The 23,361-nt window shown below is 43.6% G+C and overlaps 1 protein-coding gene across 3 annotated transcripts in view; it reads right to left on the bottom strand.

The window, feature by feature from the left end:
* The window catches only part of SYNDIG1 (synapse differentiation inducing 1), a 350,727-nt gene that overhangs the window by 118,773 nt on the left and 208,593 nt on the right, over nt 1-23,361 (bottom strand). The gene's annotated exons all lie outside the window — the stretch shown is intronic.

Here is a 23,361-nt window from a genome sequence, read left to right as displayed (position 1 = left end):
AAAATCAATATACAGCTCTGGCAAAATCACCACATCAAAACCCTGTCATGGGCAGTCCATTCTCCAGACCTGAACCCCATTGAAAACCTCTGGAATGCAATCAAAAGGATGATGGATAGTCACAAGTAGAGTTGAGCGAAACTGGTCGAAAAATTTCAAAAGTCGCCGACTTTTGGCAAAGTCGGGTTTCATGAAACGAAACCCGACCCTAGGATGAGGTCGGCCACGAGGTCGGCGACTTACGCGCCAAAGTCGCGTTTCAAAAGTTTGTTTTGCGCTCTTTTTCAGCCAATCAGGATCCACGGACACTGTGGGCAACGTGATGACATAGGCAGGGGTCACCACCATCTTTCAGAAGGGCATGCAAGTGATTGGCTTGCTTTGGTGGGCGTCACAGGGGTTATAAAAGGGCGTGAACGCCGACCGCCATCTTACTTCTGCCGATCTCAGTATAGGGAGAGGTTGCTGCTGATTCTGTAGGGAGAGCGTTAGGCAGGGAAGAAGACAAAAAAACTGCTTCTGCTGCTAGCGATTTGGCCTGCACAACACACCAGTCACTGTGTGTGCAGTGCAAGGGGAGGCTATATAGTGGTGTATCAGTGGTGTTGGTTGTTGGGCTGCCTTCTAAGGCTTCCTGACATTCCTGCATTGCTGTTTACCCACTGCTCCGCAAACTGCTTTTTTAAAAGCAATCCCAATTTTTTTTTTTGTCCTGCTGAGAAGAAAAAAAAACTGCTTCTGCTGCTAGCAATTTGGCCTGCACAATACACCAGTCACTGTGTGTGCAGTGCAAGGGGAGGCTATATTGTGGTGTATCAGTGGTGTTGGTTGTTGGGCTGCCTTTTAAGGCTTCCTGACAGGCTGGCATTGCTGTTTACCCACTGCTCTGCAAACTGCTTTTTTAAAAGCAATCCAATCTACCTTATCCTCTAGTCACTTTTGTCACAGCTGTGCCATCGAGCCTGTGACATAGCGCTCAGATATCAGTGGGCCTCACACAATCCAAAAGTGTCCAGTGTCCAAAAGTGTGTGCCGAGATTCAAAATCTCCCTTATCCTCTAGTCACTTTGGTCACAGCTGTGCCATCGAGCCTGTCACATAGCGCTCAGATATTCATTGGGCCTCACACAATCCAAAAGTGTCCAGTGTCCAAAAGTGTGTGCAGAGATTCAAAATCTCCATTATCCTCTAGTCACTTTGGTCACAGCTGTGCCATCGAGCCTGTCACATAGCGCTCAGATATTCATTGGGCCTCACACAATCCAAAAGTGTCAAGTGTCCAAAAGTGTGTGCAGAGATTCAAAATCTCCCTTATCCTCTAGTCACTTTGGTCAAAGCTGTGCCATCGAGCCTGTCACATAGCGCTCAGATATTCATTGGGCCTCACACAATCCAAAAGTGTCCAGTGTCCAAAAGTGTGTGCAGAGATTCAAAATCTCCCTTATCCTCTAGTCACTTTGGTCACAGCTGTGCCATCGAGCCTGTCACATAGCGCTCAGATATTCATTGGGCCTCACACAAACCAAAAGTGTCCAGTGTCCAAAAGTGTGTGCAGAGATTCAAAATCTCCCTTATCCTCTAGTCACTTTGGTCACAGCTGTGCCATCGAGCCTGTCACATAGCGCTCAGATATTCATTGGGCCTCACACAATCCAAAAGTGTCCAGTGTCCAAAAGTGTGTGCAGAGATTCAAAATCTCCCTTATCCTCTAGTCACTTTGGTCACAGCTGTGCCATCGAGCCTGTCACATAGCGCTCAGATATTCATTGGGCCTCACACAATCCAAAAGTGTCCAGTGTCCAAAAGTGTGTGCAGAGATTCAAAATCTCCCTTATCCTCTAGTCACTTTGGTCACAGCTGTGCCATCGAGCCTGTCACATAGCGCTCAGATATTCATTGGGCCTCACACAATCCAAAAGTGTCCAGTGTCCAAAAGTGTGTGCAGAGATTCAAAATCTCCCTTATCCTCTAGTCACTTTGGTCAGAGCTGTGCCATCGAGCCTGTCACATAGCGCTCAGATATTCATTGGGCCTCACACAATCCAAAAGTGTCCAGTGTCCAAAAGTGTGAGCAGAGATTCAAAATCTCCCTTATCCTCTAGTCACTTTGGTCACAGCTGTGCCATCGAGCCTGTCACATAGCGCTCAGATATTCATTGGGCCTCACACAATCCAAAAGTATCCAGTGTCCAAAAGTGTGTGCAGAGATTCAAAATCTCCCTTATCCTCTAGTCACTTTGGTCAGAGCTGTGCCATCGAGCCTGTCACATAGTGCTCAGATATTCATTGGGCCTCACACAATCCAAAAGTGCCCTGTGTCCAAAAGTGTGTGCAGAGATTCAAAATCTCCCTTATCCTCTAGTCACTTTGGTCACAGCTGTGCCATCGAGCCTGTCACATAGCGCTCAGATATTCATTGGGCCTCACACAATCCAAAAGTGTCCAGTGTCCAAAAGTGTGTGCAGAGATTCAAAATCTCCCTTATCCTCTAGTCACTTTGGTCACAGCTGTGCCATCGAGCCTGTCACATAGCGCTCAGATATTCATTGGGCCTCACACAATCCAAAAGTGTCCAGTGTCCAAAAGTGTGTGCAGAGATTCAAAATCTCCCTTATCCTCTAGTCACTTTGGTCAGAGCTGTGCCATCGAGCCTGTCACATAGCGCTCAGATATTCATTGGGCCTCACACAATCCAAAAGTGTCCAGTGTCCAAAAGTGTGTGCAGAGATTCAAAATCTCCCTTATCCTCTAGTCACTTTGGTCACAGCTGTGCCATCGAGCCTGTCACATAACGCTCAGATATTCATTGGGCCTCATACAATCCAAAAGTGTCCAGTGTCCAAAAGTGTGTGCAGAGATTCAAAATCTCCCTTATCCTCTAGTCACTTTGGTCACAGCTGTGCCATCGAGCCTGTCACATAGCGCTCAGATATTCATTGGGCCTCACACAATCCAAAAGTGTCCAGTGTCCAAAAGTGTGTGCAGAGATTCAAAATCTCCATTATCCTCTAGTCACTTTGGTCACAGCTGTGCCATCGAGCCTGTCACATAGCGCTCAGATATTCATTGGGCCTCACACAATCCAAAAGTGTCCAGTGTCCAAAAGTGTGTGCAGAGATTCAAAATCTCCCTTATCCTCAAGTCACTTTGGTCACAGCTGTGCCATTGAGCCTGTCACATAGCGCTCAGATATTCATTGGGCCTCACACAATCCAAAAGTGTCCAGTGTCCAAAAGTGTGTGCAGAGATTCAAAATCTCCCTTATCCTCTAGTCACTTTGGTCACAGCTGTGCCATCGAGCCTGTCACATAGCGCTCAGATATCAGTGGGCCTCACACAATCCAAAAGTGTCCAGTGTCCACAAGTGTCTGCAGAAATTCAAAATCTCCCCTGTCCTATAGACACCTTGTACCTTGTTTTACATTACTATATAGTTTGTTGGATTTTGTCTACATTTCTACCAAAAATTAGGTAGGCTGGTGGAAGAGGCCGTGGAATTGGGCGGGGGTTGACAGCTGGTAATGATGGTGTTGGTGGTGGATCTGATGGTAGTGGCAAGAGCAAAATAGGACAGAATGCAGGAGGTGTTGAGCCTGCGTCATCGTCTGGCTACATAAGGCCTCGAACGCTTAGTTTTCTAGGAGTTGGCAAACCGCTTTTAAAGCCAGAGCATCAGGAAAAAGTTTTGTCTTACATTGCTGACTCAGCCTCCAGCTCTATCGCCTCCTCTTCTTCAGTTGTAAAAAGTAAAAGCACTGAGTCGTCATTGGAGGCTCATGTTCATGAACCACACCTTTCCTTGTGTCCTTCACCCCAACCAAGATTGAAGGATGACGCAGGCCATACTACTGATTACTCCATGGAGCTGTTTTCACATACCATGCCTGGATTATCAAGTGAAATGGTGAATTACCCAGGCCAAGATGAATCTGACATGGAGTGCACTGATGCACAGCCGCTGATGGATGATTCTGCTGGTACATTCACTCAGAGCACTACATTGTCCTCGCAGTGTACAGAGCCAGATTCTGACCCTGATGAGACTCAGGTGCCCCTTCCCGCACACTATACCACCATACACGGTGACACAGAGGAAGGTGCACATGACATAGAAGAGGAGGTGATGGATGACCCAGTTGTTGACCCAGATTGGCATCCATTGGGGGAAGAGGGTGCTGCTTCCAATAGCTCAGATGAGGAGCATCCACAGCAGACATCGACATTGCAACAGCTGTTATCTGGCAGGCCCGGAGCACTCCAAAGACAGGTTCCAAACATCAAAAGAGTTGCTGGACAGCTTGTCCAGAGGGTCAAAAGATCACAGCGTGCTAGGCCGCAAAATGTCTGCCAAAGTAGGAAGAGTGCAGTGTGGCACTTTTTTGAACAAAATCCTCATGATCAGGCCAAGGTTATCTGTAAGAAGTGCGCAAAGACCTTTAGCCGAGGGAAAAATCTGAAAAATTTGAATACCAGTTGCATGCTTAGACATTTAACCAGCATGCACTTGCAAGCGTGGACACAACACCAAACCTCAAGTGCCACATGTGCAACTGATCACAACGAAGGTAGTCAGCAACGCTACATTGTTTCCCCCACTGTAAGCCCACCGGTTAGCACAGCAGCAAATGTTGAGGTGTCGTTGCAAGGCCACAGCAGTCAGGGAATCCCACTGTTATATCAACGAAAGACTGATTCTAGGCCATCAGAAAGAACACCAACTCCATCACCATCATCAACCCTCTCTCAGTCCGCCCTGTCCACCGCTACTTCCACCATATGCAGCTCTCAAGTCCAGCTCACCCTCCCAGACACTATGAGTAGGTCAAGAAAGTACTCAGTCTCTCATCCGCGTACACTGGGTTTGAACGCCCACATTGCCAAACTAATCTTGTTTGAGATGATGCCCTTTCGGTTGGTGGAAAGCACAGCTTTCCGCGAACTCATGGCCTATGCAGTACCACGCTATGACCTACCCAGTCGCCACTTCTTCTCTCGCAAAGCCATCCCAGCCCTCCACCATCATGTGAAAGACCGCATTGTCCATGCACTCAAGCAGTCAGTGAGCGGAAAGGTGCACCTCACAACTGATGCATGGTCCAGTCGGCATGGCCAGGGCCGTTACGTGTCCATCACTGCGCACTGGGTTAATGTGGTGGATGCAGGGTCCACAGGGGACAGCGGTGGTGGGACAGTGCTGCCTAGCCCACGGTATAGGAAACAGTTGGCTGTAGGCGTTCGACCCTCCTCCTCCTCCTCCAGAAGCGAAAGCTCGTCCACAGAGCGCAGTCGTACGAGCACTCCATCTGCAGCTGCCACTGTTGCATACGATGTGTCCCCCTATCGAGCAGCTAGTGGAAAGCGTCAGCAGGCTGTGTTGCAGATGATGTGTTTGGGCAACAGACACACCGCCGAGGTGCTGGCCGAGTACTTGAAGCGACAAACTGAGTCATGGCTGGGCAGTGTACATCTTGAGGCAGGCAAGGTAGTTAGTGATAACGGCCGTAATTTTGTGGCAGCCATAGCCCTTTCAAAACTCAGCCATATACCTTGCTTGGCTCACACCTTGAACCTGGTGGTGCAGTGCTTCCTCAAAAATTATCCGGAGTTAACAGCCCTGCTCCAGAAGGTGCGAAGACTGTGCGCGCACATCCGCCGGTCGCCTGTACACTCCGTTCGTATGCAGAAGCTGCAGCGATTGCTCCACCTTCCCAACCACCGCCTCATTATCGACATTGCAACAAGGTGGAACACCACCCTGCACATGGTGGAGCGGCTGTGCGAGCAGAGGCAGGCCATAATGCATTTGTGGGAGGATACACGGCCAGGCACTTTGAGAGCAGACATGGAGTTGACAGGTGTGCAGTGGTCGAAGCTGAAAGACCTCTGTAAAGTCCTTCAGTGTTTTGAGGAATGCACACGGCTGGTAAGCGCAGACGACGCCATCCTAAGCATGAGCATCCCACTTATGCGTCTGCTCATGCAAACTTTGACGCACCTTAAGGAGCAGGCGTCTGCAGCCAATGTTGATGAGGAGGAGGGAATCCTTGATGACATTCAGCCATTGTCTGCTCAGGGACCTCTCCTGGACGAGGTGGAGGAAGAAGAGGAGGAGGAGGAGGATGATGGGGATGATTACTTAGGGGAGGAGGATGCATCTCGTGGGGCAAGTGAAAATGTTGGCGTGGCAAGGTCTGATACAGGGTTTGTGCGTGACTGGAGGGATGTGGATTTGCCAGAAAGTGCTCCTCCAACCAGCACTCACAGTGCATCATTGACACCGGGAACATTGGCCCACATGTCAGATTATGCCTTGCAGATCCTAAAAAGGGACCCCCGCATTGCCAAAATGATGAACGATGACGACTACTGGTTGGCCAGCATCCTGGATCCACGCTATAAAGGCAAATTACAAAACATCATGCCACAGGAGAACCTTGACCTAATATTGGCTAATAAACAAGCAACTCTGGTAAATCGGTTGCTTGAGGCATTCCCAGCACACAGCAGCGGTGATGGTTCTCACACGAGCCGTACGGGCCGGGGGCAGCTTGGCAGAGGTGTTCGTGGTGCACACAGCAGAAGTGGCGTTGGAGACAGGGGTTTCATGACAATGTTGTGGACTGATTTTTCAAGTACCGCTCACACAACTGGTAATACTGCATCGATGGAAAGTGACAGGAGACAGCAGTTGTCAACTATGGTTACAAACTACTTTTCCTCCCATATCGATGTTCTCCCACACAGGTCATTCCTCTTTGACTATTGGGCCGCTAAACTGGACACCTGGCCTGAATTGGCCCAATATGCCTTACAGGAGCTCGCTTGCCCAGCTGCAAGTGTGCTATCGGAAAGAGTCTTCAGTGCAGCTGGATCAATCCTGACAGAAAAAAGGACCCGTCTGTCAACCCAAAATGTGGATGATCTAACCTTCATTAAAATGAACCACGCATGGGTTTCCAAGGATTTTGTCCCACCTTCCTCTGATGACACATAGGGTGACAGAAAAATGGCTTGCTTTGGTCCACCTCTTCCTGGGACTTGACCTATTTCACCTTTTGCATCAGCTGAATGTCCAACATCAACATATGCCACTTTCTAAAACTCCCTAACTGTGCTGTCTCCCCCCCCATGGCCGGGGTCACCACCTAGCGCACGACACCGTGCGAGTGCCGTTGCCCTGGACAGGTGGGTAGGCCGACTCTTGGGCGCGGGCACTGGTACAGGGTCCTTCATAGTGCAATCAAGTGTCTCTGACGGTGGTGGTGCACACCCGCCGTCAGACACACCGCCGTACTATGAGGGGCCCAGTGCCAGTACCGACGCCCACGAGTGGGCCCCCCTTGCTTGGGCAGGGCCCCAGCATTTGCAATCTTTACCTCTCCCTGCTCCTCCGCTGTGTAGTCTGGGCCGTCAAATCCATACTGTGCCTGACACCGTCTGAGCCTGCCTCCTGATGTATAGACATATATTTTGAATGTGTACGCTATCCATACATGTTATCCGGGGAAACGGTACCCTTTCTAACCTTTGTGCAATCACGTGCAATCCATACTGGGCCTAACACCGTCTGAGCCTGCCTCCTGAGACATATATTTTGAATGTGTACTCTATCCATACATGTTATCCGGGGATACGGTACCCTTTCTAACCTTTGTGCAATCACGTGCAATCCATACTGGGCCTAACACCATCTGAGCCTGCCTCTTGAGACATATATTTTCAATGTGTACGCTATCCATACATGTTATCCGGGGAAACGGTACCCTTTCTAACCTTTGTGCAATCACGTGCAATCCATACTGGGCCTAACACCGTCTGAGCCTGCCTCCTGAGACATATATTTTGAATGTGTACGCTATCCATACATGTTATCCGGGGATACGGTACCCTTTCTAACCTTTGTGCAATCACATGCAATCCATACTGGGCCTAACACCGTCTGAGCCTGCCTCCTGAGACATATATTTTGAATGTGTACGCTATCCATACATGTTATCCGGGGATACGGTACCCTTTCTAACCTTTGTGCAATCACGTGCAATCCATACTGGGCCTAACACCGTCTGAGCCTGCCTCCTGAGACATATATTTTGAATGTGTACGCTATCCATACATGTTATCCGGGGAAACGGTACCCTTTCTAACCTTTGTGCAATCACGTGCAATCCATACTGGGCCTAACACCGTCTGAGCCTGCCTCCTGATGTATAGACATATATTTTGAATGTGTACGCTATCCATACATGTTATCTGGGGATACGGTACCCTTTCTCACCTTTGTGCAATCACGTGTAATCCATACTGGGCGTGAGAACGGCTGGCGAGCTGTTAAGCAAGCTACAGCACCTGTGGTTTGCACAAGTAAGTTTTTCATTTTTTCAGGAATGACGGTTAGGCCTAATTCCGGAACTGCGGTTGACCTGCACTTACTGGGAAATCTTTGTTCGCGGTTAATAATTGTAATCAGTGATCCCCATCACTAACGTTCAGCGGGTTATCTGCACCTGTAAGCGACAAACGCTGGCCTTTTCAGTGTAGCGCACATGCAGCCACGGACATGTAAGGGCATGACACAACAGTTATTGGCCAATCTCATGTGCCAGAGCCTCACGTGTCCCTCTAGTAAGCCGGACTCGGACCGCGTGGCATGACGGAGTCTCGTTCGTTAACGGAATTAAGCTTGCAATGTGTGCATCTGTTCTGTAGCTGGCATGTTTGAGGTTTCACAGGTGGAGTCGAATTTAACCGTAGGCTCCACTCCTGGTGGTGCCCTTCTGGACATTCCTTTAAGGTTCAGCTTTGCAACCATACTGCCCACGTAAAACAAACACTTTGCCTTCATGAACGCTGTTTGGAGGGTCATGACTCATGGGAATAACGCCGCCCAATCAGTTAACCTGCTAGAGAGATCCTTTGTTGCTCCCAAGCATGACATCACACTCCCTAGGAAGAAGGTAATGCCACTGTGGCGACCGTACTCCTGGGGGCGACACAAGTGCACTGATGCCCAGCCACTGCTCGATGAATCTGCTGGTACATTGACCCAGACCACTACATTCCCCTCGCACGCTACACGACCTGAATCTGACCCTGATGAAACTCAGGTTACCCTTCCCATATACAGTTCCATCTTACACGGTGACAAAGAGGAAGCTGCAGATGAAAGTGCAGGTTCGGCCCACCCACCATCAGACACACCACCGTACTATCAGGGGCCCTGTGCCAGTGCCGTCGCCAAGGAGTGGGCCCCCCCTGCTTGCCCAGGATCACAGCACTTGCAAAGTTGAAATACTGTGCAGTGAGATGGAAGATGGGGACGACGAGGAATCCAGACAAGTACAGGGATTCCCTAGCGAGGAGACTTATTTGATTGTTTTCAATGTTGGGACAGCAATTTTTGGGAAGCACTATACTCTGGAGAATGATAGATGGGGCCCACCATACACTGGAACATTCCAAAGGTGGACATCAGACACTGGAGCAGCATTTACAGGGCCCATTATACACTAGAGCATTAGAAATGGGGCCCATTATGTTTGGAGCATTATTTGGGCCCATAAGACAGTGGAGCTTCATCCATGGGGACCAACATATACTGTAGCATTATGTGGAGCTCATCATATACTGTTTCAAACATTATATGGGACCAATGATTCTGTATGGAGAAATAGATGGGCCTCGTCATGAGATGTAAAAAGTGAGGTATTTTTCATTGTACTATACCGCTATTTCTCTGCCGTATCGGAGCATGATGAGTTGTGGTATGTGTTAAAGGGGCGCTCTTTCGCCCAGGGCACATGAAAACCTGCAGCCAGCCCTCCCCCCCCACAACTTTAGCCAAATAACCCCCATTTTTCAGTGCGTAACTTGTATTATGAAGTTAATTAAGGTTGACAAGCTTAAGTAAGAAGAATTGATGCTTTTGGAATTCAAATGGGCACTGTAGGTGTGTTTCCTGTCCTCCTCTCACTGCCGACTTTTATTCCCCATTGACTTACATTGGGTTTCGTGTTTCGGGACGACCCCGACTTTTCCCTATAATCGGACGATCTTGCTCGACCCGACTTTTGGAAAAGTCGGGTTTCACGAAACGCGACCCTAAAAAAACAAAAGTCGCTCAACTCTAGTCACAAGTCATCAAACAAAGAACTGCTTAAATTTTTGCGACAGGAGCAGTGTGAAAGACTGGTGGAAAGCATGCCAAGACGCATAAAAGCTGTTTTTAAAAATCATGATTATTCCACAAAATATTGATTTCAGAACTCTTCCTGAGTTAAAACATTATTATTTTTGTTTGTAAATGATTTTGAACTTGTCTTCTTTGCATTATTTAGAGGTCTGAAAGCACTGTTTTTTTTAAAAAAAAAATTGACCATTTTTCTTTGTCAGAAAAAAATACAAAATTTATTGCTTGGAAATTTGGTGACATGTTGTCAGAAGTTTATAGATTAAAAGAACAATTTATATTTTACTCAAAAATATACCTATAAAGAGAAAAATCAGATAAACTGAACATTTGAAAGTGGTCTCTTAATTTTTGTCCGAGCAGTATATTCTATCACTAAATAAATATTTGAATGAAAAAAAAATCTAAACAATAAAAGTACACATATTCGGTATCGCCGCGTCCATAACAACCCGACCTATAAAACTTTCCCACTACTTAACCCCTTTAGTGAACACCATTAAAAAAAGGCAAAAAACAATGTTTTATCATCATATCGCCGAACAAAAAGTGGAGTAACACGCGATCAAAAAGATGGCTATAAATAATCATGGTACTGCTGAAAACATCATCTTGTCCCGCAAAAAATGAGCTGCCATACAGCGTCATCAGTGGAAAAATAAGAAAGTTATAGCTGTCAAAATAAAGTGATGCAAAAATAATTATTTTTTTCTATAAAATAGTTTTTATTATACAAAAGCACCAAAACATAAAAAAAAAATAAATGAGGTATTTCTATAATCATACTGACCCAAAGAATAAAACTGCCTTATCGATTTTACCACACACGCCCCCCAAAAGAAATTCATGAATCGCTGGTTTTTGCTCATTTTGTCTCCCAAAAATCGAAATAGAAAGCTATCAAGAAAATGTCACGTGCCCAAAAATGGTACCAATAAAAACGTCAGCTTGTCCCACAAAAAACAAGACCTCATATGACTCTGTGGGCCAAAGTATGGAAAAATTATAGCTCTCAAAATGAGGTGATGCAAAAACTATTTTTTGCAATAAAAAACGTCTTTTAGCGTGTGACAGCTGCCAAACATAAAAACCCGTAATAAGGCCTCTTTCACACATCCTGATATTTCAGGCACCAGAGATTTCAGTGTCCATGTGTGTAATACTTGCGAAACATGTGCCCCATCAGTACCACAAAGACGGGAGCAAGGGAAGAAGCGTTACAGTAAGCGCTGTTCATCAGCGCCCGGTGCTGAATGGTTGCTTTGGTTGTGCCGTATTCCTTCCTTCTCCTCTTCATGGCTGTGCCTCACCAGCAAAAGCGGAACCCTGCACGTGTATCTCCATCCTGAACATCGATTACCTTGCAGCATGGTGAGCTCCATCTATTTTGCCTTTTCTTTGAGTTTAAAATAGTTATTCTAAAAAGCCTTCACACTGGGAGAAAATATTTAAAGATAACTTAAAAGGAGCCTGTCAGGAGGATTGTGCACAGTAACTTACAGACATTGTCAGTTCTGCACCATTATACTAATTAAAATGATATCGTGGTTAATGAAATCCATCTTGTGGTTGTTGTTTAATCTTTATTTTCAGTTTTGAGTTATTGAGAATCTCATGCTCTGGGGTGGCCTGTGGGGGAGGGGCTTCATGTGGTGCTATGCTTAGGTATTCAAAATGAAAACTGCTGACAGGTCACTGTAGGGAAGACAAAAAGACAAAGTGCAACACAAAGGGATAAGTGGAAGTGAACCCAACACTAGGGAAGGGGGAGTGGAGACCCCTAGGCAGATCTAACATCACCCTGTCTGCTCTAAGTGTCCCTATATTGGTTCAGCACCTATTGCCAAAGAGGATACTTAAACTCTGCCTGACCCTGGCAATAAGCCCTGCATAGGGAAGGACAGGATGAGCACTAGTCAATCCCCACTACCACTAAAGACAGATGGGATACACAACAAGTGGAACACGTAACTTGAGTAGACTAAGAAAGAAACACAGATGTCCTCCAAACACCAAGGGAGAAGATAGCCCACTGCTATAGCTCCAAGCCTCAACAGAGAAATGGAAATATCACCAGCAACTCACAGCAGAAAGCTGGGAGTTATAAACACCCTGGTCCAGGTGTGTCAACTAGAGGAGGGGGAGGTTGCCACTGGGTCCTAAAGTCAGAAGGACTAGGAAGGAGTCTGCAAAGTCAACCACTGAGACCTTCTGCGGCTAGATGCAGTGTGACTGTCTGCAGCCTCTGACACACCCGTGACAGTCACTGATCCCTAAGTAACCTGCCCCCTAGTTTACATAATGAATTTATGTACATGCCTAAAAAAAACCTTCTGAAAGCAGGTGCCAGCCATGGCACCTGCACTGCAGCATAATCGCATGTTTATTGTGCAGTTAATAACTGTGCTAGATGTTTTCCTGAGGAGTGAAAAAAGAAATCCATTTTAAAATGGCTACCGCCACGCCTGCGCAATAGCAGCTATTGGTGTATACAGAGATGATCCGATAGCTGCTACTGCGCATGCGCCGATGGTGCCATTTTGCCAGAGAAGAAAAAAAATTCCCTCCTCCAAAATGGCGCAGACGCGCCTTACTTCCTGGAAAGTGTGGGTATTTTTGTCATCATAAAATGTATTTATATTCACATAGTTAAACTGCTGAGATCTCAAAGCAGCGCAGAAAAGAAATCATGTTTACTCTGTAACCAAGACTAATGCCTTATGAAAAGTAAAATTGATTTATTTGTTGTTATATTCCTTAATTTACATAGTATGCACACCAGGCCATTAACATTGTATACTGTAAATTAAATTACAAGAAAATAAAACCTGCAAATGGTTTGTTCCCACATGAATAAGCACAGAAATAATGTTATCGCACTTCTCCTTATGTTTGATGTGCTTTCATTCTGTAGAAAGATGTGTATATGCATTTTTATGCCTGATAAAACTGCAACATCCATAAATCTAGAAACAGAAATACATATTGCAGCTGTTTAAAAAATAAGGAGGCGAAGGTGTATGCAATTTTTAAGAATAGACTAAATTCTTTTTATAGATCTACTAAAATAAGTTTATATTAAAAATCCGAAAAAAACCCCCAAAGAATTAAAATGCAAAATCATAATTTTAAAGCAATGATTAATTAATTAAAAATCAAGGTGAAAGAGATATAATGATATAATTTTTGCCTTCACGCTATTTTGAGTCAAGGGGATTGTTTCATCATGTTAAAAGAATGAAATAGTAAAGTGGTTGTAACAACAAGTAACACTGAAATTTACTAGATATTAAAGAGAACTTGTCACCATAAATAACAATGTTGACCTGCAGATATGGGGTTAATCTGCAGGTTAACAGCGTTATGATGTTGCCTGGCTCTTGCACATAGCCAATTGCAGTGGGAAGAAAATTATCTTTATTCTCCCCACCGGCATTTGGTCTTGTCATAGGGGCGGAGCGGTGCCAGTTCAGTCACCACTCTGAGTATACAGAGCGGCTGCTGTAACCGCACCCCCAGCATTGACTGACACTGGCTCTACATTGCATCTGACTGTCAAGCAGGGCTTGGGGTGTGGTTACAGTGGCAGCTCTGCGCTCTCAGAGCAGTGACTGAACCAGCTCCAGTGCCACATCCATGGCTGAATGCCGAATGCTGGTGGGGAGAAGAAAGATTGTTTTCTCCCCGCTGAATTCGGCTGTGTCCAGGCACCGGACAGCATAATAACTCTGTTAACCTGCAGATTAAGTGCACATCTGCAAGTTAACACGTTATTTCTGGTGACATGTTCCCTTTAAAAGTTCTCTCCTTTCTCAAGAACAGAGTGATTTTACATTTTTTTAGTTTACTGTTCACTGCCAGGTTATCAGCAGTGGTTGGTCTCTTAGGCAAGGAGCAGAGTACTTAAAAGATTTCTCTAAGAGTATGCGCACATGGCATATCCGCATCGTTTTTGCTATAGGAAGCACTGTTTTTTTCCCTGAAATGTCTTCTTTGTTACCTTTTTCATGGTTTCTGCATTCAACAACTTTTTTAAAAAAAAAATTCTATATACACTGCTCAAAAAAATAAAAGGAACACTTAAACAATACAATGTAACTCCAAGTCAATCACACTTCTGTGAAATCAACCTGTCCAGTTATGAGGCAACACTGATTCCATTTAGCCTGTGTATTTGTGTTTCATATTAAATGAATTTTGTTTCCTTTGGTGCTGAAGAGGTTATCGACCCATTCTATGCTGGTTAGGAACTTGCAGCTCTATCTCACAGCTGTTCCCGGCCTGGTCATTTCCTCTCAGAATTTAATCCGAGTGTCACCTTAGTGTGCTTTAATTCTTTTGCATGACAGGATCAGAGCACAGGTGTGGAGAAGATGGAGAACTTAATTTCTTCATCTACTCCATTCTCTGTGCCTGCCGACATCCAACATCCAAGTGCAGTCTGATGTTTCACACGCACTTGTATGGGTGCACGTGATTCGATCATCAGATGCACTCACAGGATTACATTTGCATGATTACTGCACTTTTTTTGGTCTGTAGAAAAAAAAACATGCAGCCCCATAGCATAGCATTGATCCGAGTGCTGTCCGATAAGATATCGCATAGCACTCGTCTGAGTTACAGTATAGGCTCGTGTGAACGAACCCTATAGGTAATAATTTGATTAACTGAAATAACCCTTTAAAAAGCGGTGTAAAAAATATCAAAAGAAAGCAAAAAAAATAATAAAATAAGTTACAAATAAAAAATGGTTAAACAGTAGGGATAAGCGAGTAGTGTAGTAATGGGACTCCCTGTACTCGTTATGAGTACCTCCTAATACTCGGGTACTCGTAACGAGTAGCGAGTCCAATGTAAGTATATGGGAAATGTTACTTATGGGCTGTGTGTGTGTGCTGGGCTGGGCAGGGACTGTGCAAAAACTGTGGCGGGCTGTGCGGGACTGTGCCGGGCAGTGCAGGACTGTGCTGGCCTGTGAGAAGACTGTGCCGGGCTGTGTGAGACTGTGCTGGCCTGTGCGAAGACTGTGCCGGGCTGTGCGGGACTGTGCTGGCCTGTGCGAAGACTGTGCCGGGCTTTGCGGGACTTTGCTGGCATGTGCGAAGGCTGTGCCGGGCTGTGCGGGACTGTGCTGGCCTGTGTGAGGACTGTGCTGGGCTTTACAGGTACTGTGCGGGGACTATGCCGGGCTGTGTGAGGACTGTGCTGGGCTTTGCAGGTACTGTGCGGGGACTATGCCGAGCTGTGTGGGACTGAGCTGGCCTGTGCAGGTACTGTGCGGGGACTGTGTTGGGCTGTGCAGGACTGTGCTGGGCTGTGTGGGACTGTGCTGGGCTGTGCAGGTACTGTGCGGGGACTGTGCTGGGCTGTGCGGGACTGTGCTGGACTATGCAGGACTGTGCTGGGCTGTGCGGACTGTGCGGGGACTGTGCTGGGCTGTGCGGGACTGTGCTGGGCTGTGCAGATACTGTGCGGGGACTGTGCCGGGCTGTGCTGGGCTTTGCGGGGACTGTGTGGGGACTGTGCTGGGCTGTGCGGGGACTGTGCTTGGCTGTGCGGGGACTGTGCGGGCTGTGCCGAATATTGTTAAATGAGTAGTGAAATACTCGCCAGGAAATGGGAAAAATGAATACAGTGCACTAAAGAAGAAATTAAAATATATACCATATGAATATGGACTACAAAATGTTTAACACAGCACATTTTATGCAGAGCAAATTATATTCAGTGCAAGTTCATTTTTTGCCTCAAGCCTATCTCGGCTCCTACCGTCCTATAGTCTGTTTTCTTCTCTCCATTCTTCACCTGTACACTCTTGGCAGTTTAATCTAACAGATTTTCTCTTTTCTTCGAATCTTAAAACAACTTTTTAATGCCAATTCCTAAATGCTTTGCTCAATGAGGCTGTCATAACTGGTTTCCAGATTAGTACTATAGTCCCAGCAATGTACTGCGGCTGATTGTACTATACTAAAAGAAAAAAAAAAACCCTCTATGTGAAGCTTTTTCATATTGCAGTACAATGGAAAAGACTTGCCTAAGGCTTTCCCTCCTGCAATGATTATTCATTTTAAAGAAGACGTTTATCAGCACCACTGTGCTCCACAAGTCCTGGAAGCCAAAGCATAAAAGTCACACTTCAACAAATGACAATAGGAAAACTGTGATTCACTCTTTAATATCTGGCAGTAAAACAGAAGTCTAATTCACCAATTCCCTGCAGGTTTAAACACAATTGCTCGTTTTTGGATCAAAATCATGAAATGGTTTATTCACTCCCTCTACTAATTGTAGAGCTACAGACTAATTCTACATACATTACCTAATCCAGATATAAAATTCCCAAGAGTTTCTTGTTAGTATCATAAAGTGTTTTTTTTATAGTTTCTCCAAAGGCACAGCATATAATATTTTATTTATTCACAATGAATTCTAAAAATTCAGCAATAAAGCTATTTTTTTTTTGTTTATGAGCTATGATCCAGAAAACATATAAGTTGCTAATGGGGTGTAAAATACATGAGAGGTAAAAGGCAGGCTTTCATAATAAGCTGCTTTTTATTTGTGTCTTTTATGTTATTTGTGACTATCCATAAAAAAAAATCTGAAATATTCCTGTTTTCATAATGGAGCACACATATTAGGCTGAAGCCCTACTGCATTTTTGTTTTTAGTTTTCATCTTTGTTGTGTAGATTAGGAAATGGTCATCAGATTAATTGTAATAATATTGGAGGGTGGGGAACATAAAGGGGTTGTCCGGCCTTAGGCTGCATGTCTGCTGTCACTCTATGTGATTACAGTCTTGTGTACCCTCAAATCGTGCACACTCGGATTTGCGAAGATTCTCTGGTGTCGGCGTCGGGAACGGCGGGCGCATTACCATAAGTAGGCTTGGACTGGTAGCAATTTCTCGGATGGTTTTTTTCTGTTTTTGCAGCTTAAGGATGGCTTGTTTCATCTGCATGGAGAGCTCCTTTGACCGCATGTTTCCTTCACAGCAAAACCTTCCAAAAGCAAGCACCACACCTCAAATCAACTCCAGGCCTTTTATCTGCTTAATTGAGAATTACATAACAAGGGATTGCCCACACCTGTCCATGAAATAGCCTTGGAGTCAACTGTCCAATTACTTTTGGTTCCTTTAAAAACAGGGTGGCACATGTTAAGGAGCTGAAACTCCTAAACCCTTCATCCAATTTTAATGTGGATACCCTCAAATGAAAGATGAAAGTCTGAACTTCAACTGCATCTGAATTGTTTTGTTTAAAATTCATTGTGGTAATGTCTAGAACCAAAATTAGAAAAATGTTGTCTCTGTCCAAACATATATGGACCCAACTGTACCAACTAGATGGACACAGCCTCACTCGCTCAATGCAAGTGTAGTCTAGCCTAGTCAGATTGTGGCTGGGAGTATGCAAATTACCTACTTGCAGTCAGATGACCACCTCCTCTCGGCAACGGAGAATACTCACACGCCGGAGCTACCTCCTTCATACCTCTTACCAGCAATTGCCATCTCCTATCTCAGCAAAGTAACACAATCTGTTTTCACTGAATACAGATTCTGCCGCAGAAGTTAGAAATATGAAAATGAGTGGATCAGTCCAGGAGGACAAAGAGGCAGATTTCTCTGATAAGATATATTATAAAGTTTCTTATTTTCATATGTACTATTGAATTGATCTATGAAATTAAATTTAACATGGCGCTAACGTTTTAAGTTTAAATCTCATGTCTATAAACCCCTTTTAATCAATATCAGTTTTTTATTTATTTTTAAGTATATTTTATGTATAGGATATATTTCAATTTTGTACATCAAAATATTGAAAGCAAAAACTACAATTAAAATTACAGCACTAAAAAACAAACACCTTTATTTGTTATTAGTGAGAATTCTTAAAGTTTCTTCTTTAATAGTATTTTCCTGCCCGATCTGAAGTGGGACATGTAAAGACTCGGGGAATTTGCTGTGAGGTTCATTTCCTGAGGCAATCATAGAAGATGGAAGTCTAGCGCGTTTTTGTATAAGTCCTATTCTAATAATAACTCATTGGCGAAGAAACCAAAATAACATAAACAGGTAAAGGTGACAATCTGCAATTTTCCAGGGTTATTAGGATGCCTGGCATGTAATATATTGCTTATTCCATTCCAGAAATGAATCCGCTGTGAGAGTCAGGCTTTCTAAATTACCAAAGTTAAACAAGTGTGACAAAACATAAGCGGTGAATGATGAGAACTGAAAGTGACATTTCATTATGCTGCATTTTTTTTTTACTGTTTATGTGATTAATTAGTTAATTAATGATTATTTTTTCTTTTCTATTGAGTGGTGAACCGCTACATAATTTCACCACAATAACTCTCAAAGTAAGCAACATATGTGGGCAATGTCCATCACTATAAGAATGCATTGTTAGATAAAAAATATTTACATTACATGGACAAAAGTATTGGGGCACCTACACCATGCACTTATGGGAGCTTTGTGACATCCCATTCTAAATCTATAGGCTTCATCATGAGTTGGTCCTCCTTTTGAAGCTGTAAGAGCTTCTTTTTACCTGGGAAGGCTTTCTACAAGATTCTGCGGTGTGTCTTTGGGATTTTTTGCCGTTTTCCCCAAAAGAATATTTATGAGGTCAGAAACTGATGTTGGACATGAGGACCTGGATTATAATCTATGTTTTGTTTCATCCCATAGGTAGTCAATGGAGTTATGATCAGGGATCTGTGTGGGCCAGACAAGTTTTTCAACAACTATCTCAGCCAAACATGTCTTTATGGACTTTGCTTTATGCCAGTGGACCAGTCATGTAGCAATAGAAACTGTTCCACAAAATTAGAAGCATACAACTGTCCAAAATGTCTTGGTATACTGAAACATTAAGATTTGACCTTCACTTTAACTAAGGGGCAAACGCTAAACCTTGAAAAACAACCTCAAAGCATTAAGCCTCATCTACCAAACTTTACAGCTGACACAGTACAGTCTAGCAGGTAACATTTTCATTCAGTGACACCATGCTTAATTGCTTGATGCTTTGCGTTGTGACATTGTGCTTGGTGATGTAAGTCTTGCCTGAAGCTGTTCGGCTATGAAAAACCACGCCGTGAAGCTCTCGGTGCACAGTTTTTCTGCTGATGTTATTGCAAGAGGAAGATGCGAACTCTGCAGTTATTAAGTCAGCAGAGCATAGGTGACTTTTATAAACTATGTGCCAGCAGGAAGTGAATATTTTGGAGGTAAGAAGTTTTATGAACTGACTTGTTACATCACTGACATCCTATTTCAGTACCAATATCAAATTCAGTGAGCTCTTTAAAGTAACTCATTTTTTCACTAAAGATAGTAAAGGCTAAAGATAGTAAAACTCTTGTACATGCCCTCATCATCTCCTGCATTGACTACTGCAACACTCTTCTCTGTGGCCTCCCTGCTAACTCTCTTGCACACTCCAGTCTGTCCTCAATTCTGCTACCCGACTAATCCACCTCTCTCCTCGCTACTCCCCTGTCTCCCCCTCTGCAAATCCCTCCATTGGCTCCCAATTCCCCAACGAATCCAGTTCAAACTACTAACACTGACCTACAAAGACATCCACAACCTTTCCCCTCCCTATATCTCTGAACTAATCTCCCAATATCTTCCCTCAGGTACTCTTTGATCCTCCCAAGACCTCCTACTCTCCTCCACACTATATTCGTTCATCACACAACCGCCTCCAAGATTTCTCCCGAATAACCCCTATCCTCTGGAATGCCATGCCTCAACACATCCGATTATCCACCACCCTCGGATCCTTCAAATGGAACCTGAAAACCCATCTTTTCAGGAAAGCTCACATCCTGCAATGACCATTCTGCCGCCTCACCACCACCTGAGCTGCCGCCTCATCACCACCAGAGCTGCTGCACCCCCGACCTTCTGTCTCTTCCCCACTATCCCATAGAATGTAAGTCCGCAAGGACCGGGTCCCCTCCCCTCTGTACCAGTCTGTCATTGTAAATTTGTTTACTGTTAACGATATCTATAACTTTCTATGTAACCCCTTCTCATGTACAGCACTATGGAATTAATGGCGCTATATAAATAAATAAATAATAATAATAATAATAATAATAATAAAGGCGGACAGCATGGCAAGGAATTGGATTTTGCACACTTGTGGCAATGGGATTGAATAAAAAAAATAAATTCAATGATTAAAAGATGTGCCCCAATACTAAAGTCAATGCGTCCCATTCTTATTGCCATACAGTGTATCTGTCTTGGACATCATGCTACAGAATTAGAGATAGATATTCATTACATACATAACAATTGCCAAACTCAATTGCTGCATCATATTGCATCAGTAGAGTGGTGCGTCTATGCTATGTGATAAGTACAACTGTGCGACTGAAAGAGCTAAGTCGCTTCCTATATTAATAACATTCATGGTGGTGGCTGCTTTAGCAATTGCTACATCCGTATATATGGTTAGACAAATTATGAAATCGTTAGACATCACCATGTCTCAGAATAAGTATTGACCCACTGTATAAAATTGATCAGAGCTAGTATAGAGATGCACTTCTATCAAAGTTTTTATCCTCTTAATATATTGCAATCAACATATTATACAGCACCGTGTAATTACAATTGCTCAATTTGCCCTTCAACCCGGTTAGTTATTCTCTTTACCATTAGAACTATGACATCACATGATTAACAACTGACTAGTTGAATCCTACTAAGCTCTATGTGTAAAAATAGGAGGTCAATTTTCCCTGTGTGAGTCATGAGTCACTGAAAAGTCAATGGTAGAGGGATGAGGGAGAAGCTAGTTCAGGAGTTGAAGAGGGGAAATGCAGGGACAAGAGGGACTTCCTGTTTCTACACAGAGCAGAGTAAAGAGAAAAAATATCTGGGTAGAAGGGCAAAATGAGCAATTGTAAGAACACAGTGGTTTATAATAATGATGACTGCAATATATTAAGAGGATAAAAAGTTTGATGGGAGGAGTGCTTCTTAAAGGCAATTTTACACGTGCTGATATAAACTGTATGTAATTGATTCAATTGGCTGACATACAAACATTTTTCTTGTTTGTTACTAATTGGTGGTGTGCTTATATGGGCCAATTACAAACACTTAATATTGTGAAACTAATAATAAATAAAAAACAAACACATGCATGAAGAGGGTAAGATAAATTAATGTAAAATTTTAAAAGAAAGTAAAAGATTTACATGGTCACTGTAAATTTAACGAGCTTGCAATAATTCAATAGCACAAGTAAATATAAGAAACTTTGTTTTATATCTTATCAAATAAATGTGTTTCTTTCTCCACTCATCAGAAATTTCTTTCCCTACACCCGCCCCCTAAACTCATCATACAGTCTAAGAAACAGCTTCGGCAAACTGGCATTCTGTTTCGCTTTGATTAAAATGGACTGAAGATCATTGAGGTGTCTGTTTATAAGGCTTATTAAACTCTATAGAGAGGGGAGAGTGAGGAGAAGCAGTACTGGGCATACTGAGAGACTAGGCATACTTAGGTCAATAGTGCCGCATAATTAAGCAAATTTATTTGACTCCCGTGCTGATTTCACTGTGCACATGCTGCAGCTGCTTCTGTTTGTGTGCTACTGAGAAAGAAGAGCAAGAATCTCTATATGTACTGTTCATGGGAGAGATTATAGCAGCTGATCTTCACCCACTAGCTCAGAGACAATTGAGAGACCAGGCATACCTAGGTCAATAGTGCCGCAACATTTATCAAATTTATTTGACTCCAGTGCTAGATTCACAGTGCACATGCTGCAGTTACTTCTTTTTGTGAGCTAGACAGAAAAAAAAGAGCAAGAATCTTTCTGTATATACTATTTATGGGAGTCATTATAGCAGCTAATCTCCATCCATTAGTTCTGAGACAACTATGAAAATTAAAAACAGAGCCTGCAGAAGAGAAAACTGATGAAAAATGCAGAGTGCAAGTAATATAATTGCTATTATTATTCATGAGCACACATATTTCAAGTCTGTTCTACTCAGGCAATATGTAAATGCTTGTCTGTTTTAAATGTCCGAGAAGAACATTGCATGGTATATAAGCCTCCTTACATTGGAATGCCAGGCCTCGCATGTCACTCTGCATAAAGAAAAAACATTATGCCTTAGATCTTTGTTTTTAGTACATTAGATGTAAAATCTAACATGGTGGCTCTGTGTTAATGTACTTGCTTTGCAGTGCTGATGTCCTGGGTTGGAATCTAACATATGACAACATCTGCTGGCAGTTTCTATATTTGCCAATGTTTTGTGTGCATTTCCTTTCCAACTATAAAAATGTAATAAGTGGACAATTGGCTTCCATTGAAATAGACCCTTGTATGATGCAAATCATAAGCACTGAATGGCACTCACTGGGTAAAATGTGCAAAACTTTATTAGGGAATCTTCAACCTGTGACCTATGGAAGCGCATCTTGTGCGAAACGATCTTTGTCGCTCCCGTTTCTTAGCTCCTGTTCTCCCATTGAAGATTCCCTAATAAAGTCTTGCACATTTTACACGGTGAGTGCCATTCAATTCTTATGATATGCATCATGGACATTTTTTTATGAATGAGCACTTGTGGGTCTTGGGTTATTTGCCGGCTGCAGCCTCTGCACAGTGAAATGGTCAGGAGGTGTGTGCTTTTGTGACGGTGCCGATCAGCTGTTTCTCTTTTGTTGAGACCCTTGTATGAGGTTCTAAAATATGGAAAAAGTAGACTGTGTTGCAAGGACTGATATGAATGAAGACAATCTTTGTACAGAGCTGTGAAATATGTTGGCACATGTTTGGCATTGCTATAACAAGAGGCCTAATTTTCCATAAAAAAAATATATTTTTAGTCCCCTACCTGAAAACAGAACCTCAATAACTGTAAACTATTTTTCTTATAAAACTCCTTAAAGAATAAGGGAAGTACTAGGACCACAAAAGAACAGTAAGAAATTCCTAAATCATTGTTAGATGCAGCATTCCTACAAATGTCTCCCTGGATGTCAAAGTCCAAAACACTGTGGTCATGAAAGGTAAATCAAAAATAAGTAAACTCTTACTTTCTTTTCTTATTGATTAACAAATAAATCAACTGATTCAAGTGTACGTAACGGACAAGCCTAGTGAA

Source organism: Dendrobates tinctorius, unplaced genomic scaffold (assembly GCF_039654945.1).
Source record: "Dendrobates tinctorius isolate UK_male_01 unplaced genomic scaffold, ASM3965494v1 ptg000250l, whole genome shotgun sequence".
NCBI classification, from domain to species: Eukaryota; Metazoa; Chordata; class Amphibia; order Anura; family Dendrobatidae; genus Dendrobates; species Dendrobates tinctorius.
This window is presented reverse-complemented; position numbering and strand designations above follow the sequence as displayed.